The sequence below is a fragment of the Schistocerca serialis genome, chromosome 7, assembly GCF_023864345.2.
Source record: "Schistocerca serialis cubense isolate TAMUIC-IGC-003099 chromosome 7, iqSchSeri2.2, whole genome shotgun sequence".
Taxonomy (NCBI): domain Eukaryota; kingdom Metazoa; phylum Arthropoda; class Insecta; order Orthoptera; family Acrididae; genus Schistocerca; species Schistocerca serialis.
This window is the reverse complement of record NC_064644.1, coordinates 452818531-452832088: the sequence shown is the minus strand read 5'-3', so window position 1 is coordinate 452832088 and position 13558 is coordinate 452818531.

Here is a 13558-nt window from a genome sequence, read left to right as displayed (position 1 = left end):
CGTCCACCCGGCCTCCCGCATGTCCACTATACGCCCTCGCTCAAAGTCCGTCAACTGCACATACGGTTCACGTCCACGCTGTCGCGGCATGCTACCAGTGTTAAAGACTGCGGTGGAGCTCCGTATGCCACGGCAAACTGGCTGACACTGACGGCGGCGGTGCACAAATGCTGCGCAGCTAGCGCCATTCGACGGCCAACACCGCGGTTCCTGGTGTGTCCGCTGTGCCGTGCGTGTGATCATTGCTTGTACAGCCCTCTCGCAGTGTCCGGAGCAAGTATGGTGGGTCTGACACACCGGTGTCAATGTGTTCTTTTTTCCATTTCCAGGAGTGTATTATGACCACCTGCTTAATAGCTTGTTTGTCCGTCTTCGGGACGAAATAAATCACTGATTCTGCATATCAGGCATCCGTCTGTTTGTTAGCAGATTTGTGGAGGTTAGTGGCATTAGATGTCTACGCACAGATCATGTAATTCGCGTAAATAACGGGCCGCTGATTTGCGTACGCGGTGATGGCGTCCGATAGCGACCCAGATGAGTTCCATAGGATTTACATCAGGCGAATTTGGTAGCCGAGACGTCAACGAGAATTCACTATAATGTTCCTAAAACCACTGCAGCAACGGTTCTGGCTCTCAGACACAGACAGTTATACTGCTGAAAGATGACCTCGCCGTCAAGGGAATACATGAAGTATGAAGGGATGCAGGTGATTTGCAGCTTTCAGCGTGTCTTCCATTGCTACCACAGGTCCCATGCAAGCGCAAGATAATGTCTCCCATAGGATAATAGTGCTCCCACCAACCTGCGTCCGTGGCGCGCCGCACATTTCGAGCCGCCGTTCACCTCGATGACGGCGTTTGTGGAGGCGGCCATCGACCTAGTGTAGCAAACATATGATTCACCCGAAGAGCCGACACTTTTCCATTGATGGACGGTCGAATCCTGACTGCAAAGAATAGCATGCGTGTGTGGGCTGCTAGCCACTTCGCGTTTATAGTGCGTATGCACGTATGGACGCCGCTTGCTTTTGATGTGTTATCACTTGCAAAACTGATAACAGCGCCTCGGTTCACTCGAACAGTACGGCATCGAAATGCATACAGGAGTAATACGTGGGGCCTCTCCTTGAGAAACGAGGTGACTCAGTCCGCTCACCTACTGACCCAATCTGCAGTGGTAATTGATGATGTCGGATCAACATGCGAACACGCAGGGGTGGTCTGCTGCGAAGCTCCATGTACAACAATGTACTACGAACGTTATGCCTCAAAATAGTTGTGCATGCACCAGTGTTGGGCGCTTTCGGCAGAGATGCCACAGATCGCCATCTGTCTTACCTTACAGGGTAGACAAGCCTCCAAACCCCACTTTCTGTGAAGAGTCGTGGACGTACAAACGTTTAGCGCGCTCTTACATGTTAAAGACAACAAATATTGCAGGAAAATACTTAACTTTCACGTATAACGAAGTCTCAGATTGTGTTACAAACATGATGAGGAAAAAGAATTTATCATAGCCAGCAGGATGTGAACATATAACTTTCGACGTTTTAGTTCCTTGCCTTAACCACTTGTCCACGACAACTCTTACACATCGAGCGCTTTATTCGCGGCGATTCTAATGGACAGTGACGCACGCTGACTTCGTTACCGAATGATGCGGGCGTAGGCCATAAATGCATGAAAGTTTGGAAGGTTTCCACTGTCAGGCCTCACACAATTCCTTTCTATTGTTACGTGAAAGTTGTAAACGCGTTTCGATAGTTAATAACTAAACCGTTTGCGGGAAAAAGTACGCAAAGTCATTAATGTCAACTAACACTCGCGTAATATATGTAAACGGAGCCAATATCTTGAAATTTCATGATTTTTAAACTCTTAATTACATAAAAATAACAGCTTTTTGTGAGAATATTGACCGAAAATGTTTTTGATGCTATAATCATTCTCAGTAACAACAATACAAACCATATTTCTGACAAAGGAAAACAGTCTGTCATGAATTCACTTCCCATCGGATTCTTCAGTAAAACAATCACTAAATCCGAAAATAAAACCACTCAATAATTGTATAATAACAAATTCTAGCTGTAAACAGATCACACCGAACTGAACGAGTGCCCATACCTAAACCCAACCACCTCTCGTTACAGTTGTCGGAAAATCGGCGGAAGAACCGATGTCTCAGAAGCTGGCAGACTAGCAACTTCGGATTAATAGCCGAAAATAACATCACTACCGAGGCTAACCTACCGCACCGATCGATGTGTACTATATGGAATAGGGCCACAGGCGACATCCAGTGTCGCGGTGGTTGGCTGGTTGATTTAAAAGGGGGGGGGGGGAGAAGTAGGGACCAAACTGCGTGGTCATCGGTCCCTTGTTCTCAGTAGAACAATTACCCAAGGGAAAGGAAGAACGAGAAGAACGACAGAAGGACAACAAATACTACAATGGGCAAAACAGGACAAGAAAACCACAGAGATGCAAGAAACAGGGAGAGGAGATTAGAAACAAGAAAGCCGATTACCATGGCCGGCTGACCATGAGAATAAAAAAGGAGAAGCCAGCCACTCTGCAACATATTAAAACCTCCACCCTAAAAGCCCTAGGGTGCAGGACACAGAGGGACAAAGGACATGCGCTAAAACTTAGATCAAATGGTAAAACCCACCCTCACGAGTAAAACATAAAATTAAAGCTGCTGTTGCGGCATTGTCGCCCAACTCCAAAGATAGGGCTCTGGGAAAGTTAAAAGTCCGCCACAGAGCGGTTAAAAGTGGGCAGTCCAGCAAGAGGTAGACGATTGCCATTTGGGAGCCACAGCGACACTGAGGTGGGTCCTCGCGATAGAGGAAGTAACCATGTGTGAGTCATGTATGGCGGTCAAAGGACAACTGATTCCTTGCGAGAAGCCTGCAGTCTCCTTAATGACACACAGTTTGTTGTGCAAACTGTTATGCCACTCCGTCTCCCAGAGCCGAAAAACCTTGCAGCGTAAGACAAAACGGAGATCAGTTTCAGAGATGCCCATCACCAGGAGCGGTTTCCGCGTAGCCTGATTGGCCAGCCTGCCAGCAAGTTCGTTGCCTGGGATTCCGACGTGTCCTGGGGTCCACACAAACACCACTGAACGACTGGACCGTTCCAGGGCAGAGATGGACTCCTGGACGTTCGCTACCAAAGGATGGCAAGGGTAGCACTAGTCGATAGCTTGTAAGCACTCAGGGAGTCACAACAGAGAAAAACGGCTCAGCTGAACAGGAACGGATGTACTGAAGTGCACGAGATATGGCCACAAGCTCTGCAGAGAATACACTGCAGCCAGTGGGTAAGGAATGCTGTTCAATATGGCCTCGAGCCGCTGGTGCAAACAACTTCAGAGCCCCGAAACACGTAAAGAATCGAGAGTAAGTGACAGCAGAGAGCAGCAGGGTTAACGGAGTCATGAGGGCCATGTAAAAGGTCCAGACGAAGCTTCAGCTGAAGTGTTCACCATGGAGGTGTACGTGAATGGACCTCAAGTAGAGGTGGTAAAGGGAAGGATTCCAGTTTGGAGAGAAGGGATCACACGCAAATAGCAGTCGTGGGCCCTGACCTGGGCCGCCGATGTGGGAGGTAAACTTTCACGGGTGGGAAAAGGAGATGATAATTCGGATGCTCAGGAGAGCTGCGAATGTGTGCAACATAACTGGCGAGTAGTTGTGCATGTCAGATCCGCAGCAGGGGGATTCCAGCCCCCATCAGGACACTGGTCACCAGTCGCCTAAAAGCTCCTGTCGCTAGGCGAATGCCGCTGTGGTGCACTGGGTTGAGAAAACAATGCTGAGGGCGCCGCCGAACCGTAAACTAGACTCCCATAGTCAAGGCTGGATCGAACAAGAGCTCTGTAGAGCTGCAGCAGCGTAGAGCAATCTGAACCCTAGTTGGTGTTGCTCAGGTCCCAGAGAGCATTGAGGTGCTGTCAGCAATCCCACTTAATCTGACGAAGGTGAAGTAGTCAAGTCAATCGGGTGTCGAAAACCAGTCCTAAGAATCGATACGTCTCCACTACAGTGAGTGGATCGTCATTAAGATAAAGTTCAGGTTCCGGATGAACGGTACACACCGACAGAAGTGCACGACTCATGACTTCACAGCTGAAAACTGGAAGCTGTGGGCTAGAGCCCATGACTGTGCCTTGTGAAATGGCTCCCTGTAGGCTCCGCTCAGTAACACCAGTACTGGAGGGGCAATACAAAATGCAGAAATCATCCACATACAGAGAAGGGGAACCGACTGTCCTACAGCTGCTGCTAGGCCGTTAATGGCCACTAAAAATAGAGGTACACTCAATACGGAGCCCTGAGGAACGCCATTCCCATGAATACAGGGCAGACTATGGTAGGCACCAACTTGGACAAGGAAACTACCAAGACACCGGAAGTTTTGGATAACAATCGGGAGCGGACCCCAGAGACCCTACTCACACATTGTGGCAAGGATATTTTGTCACCAGGTCGTGTCATATGCTTTACTTAAGTCAAAAAAGATGTCAACCAGGTGTTGGCGTCAGGAAAGGCTGTTCGGATTGCAGACTCAAGGGACACAAGATTATCTGTGGTAGAGCGACCCTCGCGGAAGCCGCCCTGACATGGAGCCAGCAGGCCACCAGACTCCAGGACCCAGCCGAACCACAGACACACCATACTTTCCAGCAGCTTACAGAGGACGTTGGTGAAGCTGATGGGCCGATAGCTGTCCACATCAAGTGGATTTTTACTGGGTTTTAGCACTGGAAGGATGGTGCTCTACCGCCATTGCGATGGAAAGACGCCATCGCACCAGATCCGGTTGAAGATGACAAGGAGATATCGCTTGTAGTCAAACGAGAGATGTTTAATCATCTGACGGCCCAGGAGCAGTGTCAGGGCAATGTGCAAGGGCGCTGAGGATCTCCCATTTTGTAAATGGGGGCGTTCTAGGGTTCACTGTGGTGTGTAGTGAACGAGAGAACTTTCCTTTCTATCCGCCGCTTGAGGGGAGGATGCTAAAGACAGGGGGGTAGTTTGCTGACGCAGAGGCTCGAGCACAGTGCTCAACAAAGTGCTCGGCAATCGCGTTTGCGTCAATAGGGAGTACGCCATTGATGTTAACACCAGGGACACCTGCTGGAGTCGGGTACCCAAAAAAACGTTTGATCTTCGTCCAGACCTCGGAAGGTGACGTATGGCACCCAATAGTCGACATGTACTTCTCCCAACACTCCTGTTTCCGTCGTTTTATAATCAGGCGAATGTGGGCACGGAGCCACTTAAAGGCTATTAGGTGCTCTACAGAAAGGTGACGCTTATGCTGGTGTAGAGCTCGGCGACCTTCTTCAATTGCCTCAGCGACTTCCGGCGCCCACCAAGTGACTGTCTTTCGCTGGGGCACCATAGAGAACAAGGGATCGCGTTTTTCCGCCACAGAAATTATCGTTGTAGTGGCCTGCTCAATAACAACGTCGATGACACCACGTGGAGGAGATTCAATGGTGACAGCAGAGGTAAAGGCTACCCAGTCTGCCTTGTTTAAAGCCCATCTGGGTAGGCGTCCATGGGCATGATCCTGGGGTAGTGGCAGGAAGATGGGGAAGTGGTCACTTCCAAATAGGCCAGTGGATACATGGGAGAAGTCCTGAGCTGAAAATTAGTAAATCAATGACCGAGTAACTACCATGAGCCACGCTGAAATGTGTGGATGCCCCAGTATTTAAGAGGCAGAGGGCGAGTGGGGACAGTAAATTTTCGACACCTCTGCCACAGCCAGTAAGCAGGGTGCTACCCCACAAGGGGTTATGGGAGTTAAAACCTCCCAAAAATAGGAAAGGTTTAGGGAGTTGATCAATCAGGGCAGCCAATACGTTCAGTGGTACTGCACCATCTGGAGAGAGATATACATTTAGACAGTTATTTCCTGCATCGTCCGTATCCTACAGCCACAGCTTCAAGAGGAGTTTGGGAGGGCACAGGTTCACTACATACCGAGCTCAAGACATAAACGCAAACTCCACCTGACACTCTTTTATATTCGCTATGGTTCATGTAGTATCCGCTGTAACCACGAAGGGCAGGGGTCCGCATTGCTGGGAACCAGTTTCCTGGAGAGCAATGCAGAAAGCAGGTGTAAAGCTTAACAGTTGCCATAGCTTAGCTGGATGGTGGAAAAAACCGCCGCTATTCCACTGGAGGATGACGTGATCGTAAGACTGGAAAGGCATGAAACACTCAATGAGGCCGTCTACGCCTCAGGATCACCTGCTGCCACCGACTTATTTCCTGAACAGGCTATATCCACTGTGTCTGCGGGTCTAGCGAGATCTAGGTCCCCAGTGGGCGCCGGAATCTTCAGCTCATCCTCAGACGCTGAGATTGTAGGCAGTGATGGTGTGGGTGCTACCCCAATTCCCTTGGGCTTGGGGTTCTTCTTTCTGGATTTCTATTGCTGATCCTCAGGTTTCTCTGGCTGGGAGGGCTTCACTGCTTCAGTCTCCAGGACTGAGGATAGTCATGAAGCAGTACGACCAGATACTTTTGGTCAATTCAGTCACTGGTGGATCTTTCCCACTACCAGAAACTTGGGAAGGGATTGACCCAAGGGACCCCTTCCTAGCGAGAGGAGCCAAAGAGGCTTCTCCAGCTGAGAAGTGGAGACTGGTGTCCCTAACAGTTGGGGGGACAGTGCTACAGAGCTAGGTTGTGTGGGAGCAACAGAGAGGGAAGTTCCCCTCCCCCTCCCACCATGAAGGGAGCAGATGTAGTCTTCTGGCTCTAAGAGCTGACTGGAACTCACAGAACTGATGGGGCTACAACTGTTCTCATAGTGGCGGCATAAGAAGACTTCATAGCCACAGGATGTAAGTGGTCAAATTTCCTCTTGGCCTCAGTGTAGGTCAGTCGGTCCAGGGTCTTGTATTCCATGATTTTCCTTTTTCATTGAAAAATCCTGCAATCTGTTGAGCAAGTGGAATGATGCTCTTCGCAGCTGACACAGATGGGAGGTGGGGCACATGGAGTATTGGGATGGGATTGACGTCCACAATCTCGACGTGATGATGGAAGTACAGCAGGAAGATATACGGCCGAACTTCCAGCACTTATAGCACCACATTGAGGGAGGGGTATATGGCTTCAAATCGTAGCGGTAGACTAACACCTTCTCAGATAATGTGTCACCCTCGAAGGACAAGATGAAGGCACCAGTAGCAACCTAATTATCCTTCTGACCCCAATGGACGCACCAGACGAAATAAACTCGTCGTTCTATGTTGGTGCGCAGCTCGTCATCATACTGCAACAGAAGGTCCCTGTGGAATATGTAACCTCCCCACAAAAATTTGAAAGAAAGAAATATGACAATATTTAATTATGAATGCTAATGGACATTGCGCTATGCGTAACCTGTGCACAATGAAATGTACTGACAATGGGAACAAAAATGTGAAATTCGCAATCTGACTCAAATATAAAGTCCATTCAGTGATAAGAAAATTCAATTAAACCGAAATATCGGTCTTTGGCCCTGTGTAAAACAATCAGAATTAAAGTCTTACCTCAGAATAACTGGATGTCACATTTCTGCTCTTATTTCTGCGCACGGCTTGGAGGAACTGCATTGCAAATAATAATATTCCTTTTTTTTGTGAATTTACTGAAATTTTTCTTCAAAAGAAGTGGAATGAAATGGGAAGTGCAACGAAATCTTTAGTTCAATAAAAAATAAAATTTTTGAAAAATGCTTTTGAAATCAAAATTATTATTGGGGGACTTGTTAGAGATTGATTACAATAAATAAGTTTTACATTGTCTAATGATTATATTAATTAACAGTGTACCTCATTCAGCATCTTGACCAGTGTTGCCGACCGCCTGCATCACACAACCGCACTGGGCTGCTCCTACTGACCGACCGCTCTGCATGACGACTACTAGCTTACTGCACTGCACGACTACACAGAGCTACAGACTCGCAACGACTGCTGGACGCAACAGAGAACCGCTCGCAACACTCGCGCGGTCAAGCGCAAACCCTCTGGTCACAGATGCTACAATGCCTCGCCATCGCTGCTATGTTACATACGTGTTTCATAACCCTCCACTGGGGGGGCAAAAATTTGGCAGCGATGGTGAGTCATTTGGACTTGCCAAGTGCGGCAAAATTTTTCTTTAATTAACAAAATTCTTCAACTTACAGAATATTTAAACGTTGTGCACACGCACTAAGTACAAAATATATCAGACAAAGACAAAATGTGAGTACAAAACATAGTAGCAAATCAGAAAAAATGCATATACAAATTATTTGACAGATAACAAAGTGCACAGGCACTGAAAAAATTCTTTAGCATATTCAGAACAAATAAACAGAGTGGTAAGAAAAAATATCATGATGACAAGTGACATAAGTGTACTCGCATTGGAGTTCAGCGAATCGAAAAATGTATAACCTATGACCATAAATGATGTTACCAAAAAAAATTTTTTTTCTTTATGTGACAAGAATCAGGATAGGAAAGGGAAGGATTGCATCATGGTTGTAGCACTTTAGATTGCACACAGCTGTTCTGAAAGTCCATATCTTTCCACAGAAGTACAACACCAAGTGACACAACTTGAAGTTCTTTTCCCATCAGAATTTATCAGTGTAGCCAAGACACTGAACTGTCGTAGTAATGTTCCATGTTTTCATTTTGGCAGTACCTTACGTACACCAAACAGTGGGACCATAATAATGTCTTCATCGCTCACGGTGGTGGACAGCATGTCGTGTCAACACCACGCTCTTACAAGGCACACCAACGTAGAATTAGTGCAAAACCAAATATAGTGCTCCATGATCACTAGGATAAACAGGACAAATGGACATTGCAATAATTCAGGGTAGTTAGCTCATGAGGTGAAGGACATTATGTCACATACCATTGACAATTACAGTCTTCATTAGTAGTTTGCGGCATTCATAGCCCAGTTATTGAACATTTCTGTACCAAGTATGCAGTATTACAGAAAAATGTTCATTAATTGTTTTACATAGAATCAGTAGCCTTCTTTTCCTGGTTACAAAGTATTATGAAATAATCGCATTCTTTTCAGTTACAGAGTATAATTAAGAATCATTAACATTCTCCTAATTACAGTTAATTAATCATTTGTCATTCCAATAATACTCATTATCCTTTTCCTAATTACAGTTGATTAATCATTTGTCGTTAATTAATCATTTGTCTAATTACAGTTAATTAATCATCTGTCTAATTACAGTTAATTAATCATCTGTCTAATTACAGTTAATTAATCATTTGTCGTTAATTAATCATTTGTCTAATTACAGGTAATTAATCATTTGTCGTTCCAATAATAATCATTAGCCTTTTCCTAATTACAAAGCATTATTAAACAGTCACATTCATTTCCAATTACAAAGTATGAACATTGAAAACAAGAGTTAATTAATGGCATAATTAATAACAATTCGTGGAGTGACATTAATTATTGGCACTCAGTGGCCAGCAAGTATTGAATAGAATCATCATTCAGTATTATTCAGATTATTACGAAGTCATTATTAAAAATCCGTTAAATACAGTCATAGCATTAATAATCATGGGCATTACAAGTACTCATTACAATAAACAGTGTTCCTCATTCAGTAGTATTCAGATCATTACAAAGTCATTATTAAAAATCAGCTAGTTACAATCAAAGCATTAATAATCATGGGCATTATAGGTAGTCTCATTACAATAAAACATTGTTCCTCATTCAGTCAGATCATTACGAAGTCATTATTAAAAATCAGCTAATTACAGTCAAATCATTAATAATCACAGGTACTATAAGTAGTCTTATTACAATAAACAGTGGCAGTTATTAGCTAGTGACAAAGCATTATCTTAAATATATACCTTTTTTTTTGTCTCATTAAGAAGTCATTACTCAAGTGACGTACTATTCAGAGCTAATCAGTATTATTCAGAATTATCATAAACTAGTGACATTATGTGGGACTGGTAATACATTTTTTTTTGGTAGCAATGCAATGCGTTGGGATCGATAATTAATTGCTGAGGCATAACACTATTTGCTTTTGACCTATTGCTGCAAACGAGGATAGGTAACGTCATTCGTCATGAGTCAGCTGTAGCAAGGTTATGTAACAAGGCAGTACATGTGATCACATTTATAAACGATAGACACAAATGGGTAAAAAATATAAAAATGCAAGTACTAGAACAGGTATAATAAGTAACAGGTTTAGCAAGTATCATGAAAAGCTTCTCCTGGAAAAAATACAAAATGGATTATTGACCTGAAAGAAGAAACGCACACTATGCTGAAAAGTAGTGAACTTCGAATTAACAGGTAGTGAAATGTGTATAAAAATGTGTTCCATAGCTGTCCTTTCCAAAACTTTCCGTCATCCTACTATGCAATATAACACCTGCTGTCAAAACAAACTGCAACAAATACTTAAATAACTACATAGCATAAATATAAAACTTCAACATTATCCTCATCTGTAAAGAAAAAAACTTCATTATCCATATCATCACAACTTCACTATTATCATCATCTGTAAAGAAAAACTTCATTATTCATAACATCATATCCTTCATCATTATTCATCAGTATTCATTATCATCTGCAAAAAAATCACTTCATTACTCATTACACAACTATTCCTTATCTCTAGCATATTTCATCACTAAAACTAAGATGTGTAGTTCAGTCTGACAGCCTGCATCAATCACCTTGTATTCTGAAAGAAAAAGTTAGTTAAGACTGCTATTCTGTGATGAGTATAGTATAGTCTTGTTAATGCTTGTTAATCCTGATCCATTTACTCTTCCCCATAAAGTTATTGCATCTCCTTTCGTTTATTCCGTAGGTGAAATTCCATTTATGTTAAATTTATTTCTTAGAATCATCATTCCTTTCTGAAATTCATGAACAAAGATTAATGTCTTGCATTTAAATCATATACCCACTAAATAATGACTGGTTTATGGTGACACAATTAAGCATACAGCATAACATGACAGAAAACGTAACGTGTCAAAGACATTGACAGTGTTCAGATGCAAAAATGTACACAGAATAATACAATGCAGTAGCAAAAAAAAAAATGTAAAACAGTCACGATGTTGAGATGTCATAAGGCAAAAAATGTCAAAGTCGACTGGTGTGTGTTATATCTTAACTATTTCACAGTGCATATAAACAAAACTGGAGTACAATCATATACACAAAAGAGTGGAAAATGTGCACGGTCTGATGTGTAACGACAAGAAAAGCGACCTGCTAACCTTACCTTGCCGGGCACTTGCCAAGAAAAAATACGATAATCATCAGTAATTAGTCACGTGAAATAATTGCATTAGTAAATGGCATCATAGTGTGTTGAATCATACAGTGGTTTCACTCAATAAACGGTTTAATGTTTGAGATATGGTGATTGCCTTTCGATTTTCTAGTTCTCAAAGTTTCGACGTGTACAACATTGGGGTGAGGGATGCTGCGAATCCGATACGGACCTGCGTATAGAAGTTCAAATTTACTGCACTTACCTTTTAATTTGCTGGATAAATAGTGTGTACGTACTAGTATCTTCTGTCCAACGTGAAAGTCGCGGCGTGTACAAACCTGTTTTTGCTGTCTTCTCCGGCGCTCTGCGGCACGTTTGATGTTGTTCAGCGCAATGTCAATTATTTCGTGGTGTCGTAATCGACGAGATGTTGGAAATGTTATTAATTCTTTAATTTTGTTAGGTGGTTCAGCATTTTTCAGTATAACAGACGGAGATAGCATAGTGGATTCATTTGGAATGGAATTAATTACATCTTGGAATGAGAATATGTGTGTGTCCCAATCAATATGTCTTTTGTGGCAGTATATTCGGCACAGTTTACCAATTTCTTTCATTAATCTTTCACAAGGGTTCGAAGAAGCGTGGTACTTGGATATATAGATCGGAGAAATGTTTCTGGCTCGTAACATGCGTGTCCATACGCTACTACGAAATTGTGATCCATTATCAGAAATTACTTTCATTACATGCCCTACATGAGATAGAAAATGTTTTACAAATGCATTTGAAACAGTTTTAGCAGTAGCTTTGCGTAATGGAGTGAAAGTAACAAATTTTGAAGTGAGCTCAACAGCGACAAAGATGTAGCAAAAACCTCTGTTAGTTCTCGGAATCGGACCAAAAATGTCTACTGCGGCCATATGTCTTAATTTAACAGGTATAATGGGATATAATGGAGGAATATGTGAAGTGGTGTCTGATTTAGCTTTCTGGCAAATTTTACAAGACGCTAAAACTCGTCGTATACGTTTTTCCATGTTAGTAAAATAACAGTTCTGTCTCAGTATAAGAAAACATTTTCGTGCTCCGTAATGTGCGTAACTTAAATGAGTGTACCAGATTAATTTGTTAACCACTTCGTCCGGAATGCATAATAACCAATTGTTGCTGTCAGGATGAGAGCGGCGAAACAGAATGTCATTGCGTACTGTGTAGTGGTTCCTAATCGTAACATTATTCTTATCTTGCCAAAGGTGTTTAATTTCTTTCCACACATTGTCTTTATTTTGTTCTTGTGCTATGTCCTGTAATGACGATGAAATAAAGTTTTCAAATGCAACTTGCTGAATGTACATGACACTGAAATTTGTTTTGCAGAAGTTGGTTGCTACGTCTTGCTGATTGTTGCCGAGAGAACGCGATAGCGCGTCTGCTATAACATTTTGTGTGCCAGGAATGTGAACTATTGTAAAATTAAATTCCTGTAAATAAAGTTTCCATCTGCTTAACCTGTCGTGAGTGAGTTTGGCTGAAAGCAAAAATTGTATCGCTCTGTGGTCTGTGTAAACGGTGGTATGTCTGCCATAAAGAAAGTGCCGAAATCTCGTAAAAGCCCATACAACACATAATGTTTCCAATTCTGTAACGGAATAATTTCGCTCAGCAGGTGACAGAATGCGACTTGCAAATGCGATGTTTTTAATAACTGTTGAACCATCTTCTTCAATTTCCTGGAAAATATGTACGCCTAAAGCGGTGTTAGAACTGTCGGTGGCAATGGAAAAATTTCTGGTAAGATCTGGATGCGACAACAGTGGAGCATTCAACAAAGCATGTTTCAAATAACATTCTCGTGAACAAAATTCTGCGTGTCAAAAGTAATGTTTGCGTTACTGTAATATGCAATCTGTGCTCTATCTGGTTAAAATTTATCGTACGTGTTATTATTTACGGGAGAATGTTGTGGCATATCCACTATATGAACTGTTCTGTTATTTCGTACTGACGTGTTACGCTATGGATGACACCTATTGTCTGTTTCATTCATGATTATTTGTTGTTGCTGATGTTGTTGCTGCTCATAAGATCGTCTGTAGTTAAGTGTACGCTGAAAATTGTGCTCGTTATTTTTTTTTTTTTTTTTTTTTTTACGTCCGTCATGATAGTCATTCCTACACGGTGTATTACGATAGGCATTGAAATACTGTCTTCTCTGTACGTAATTA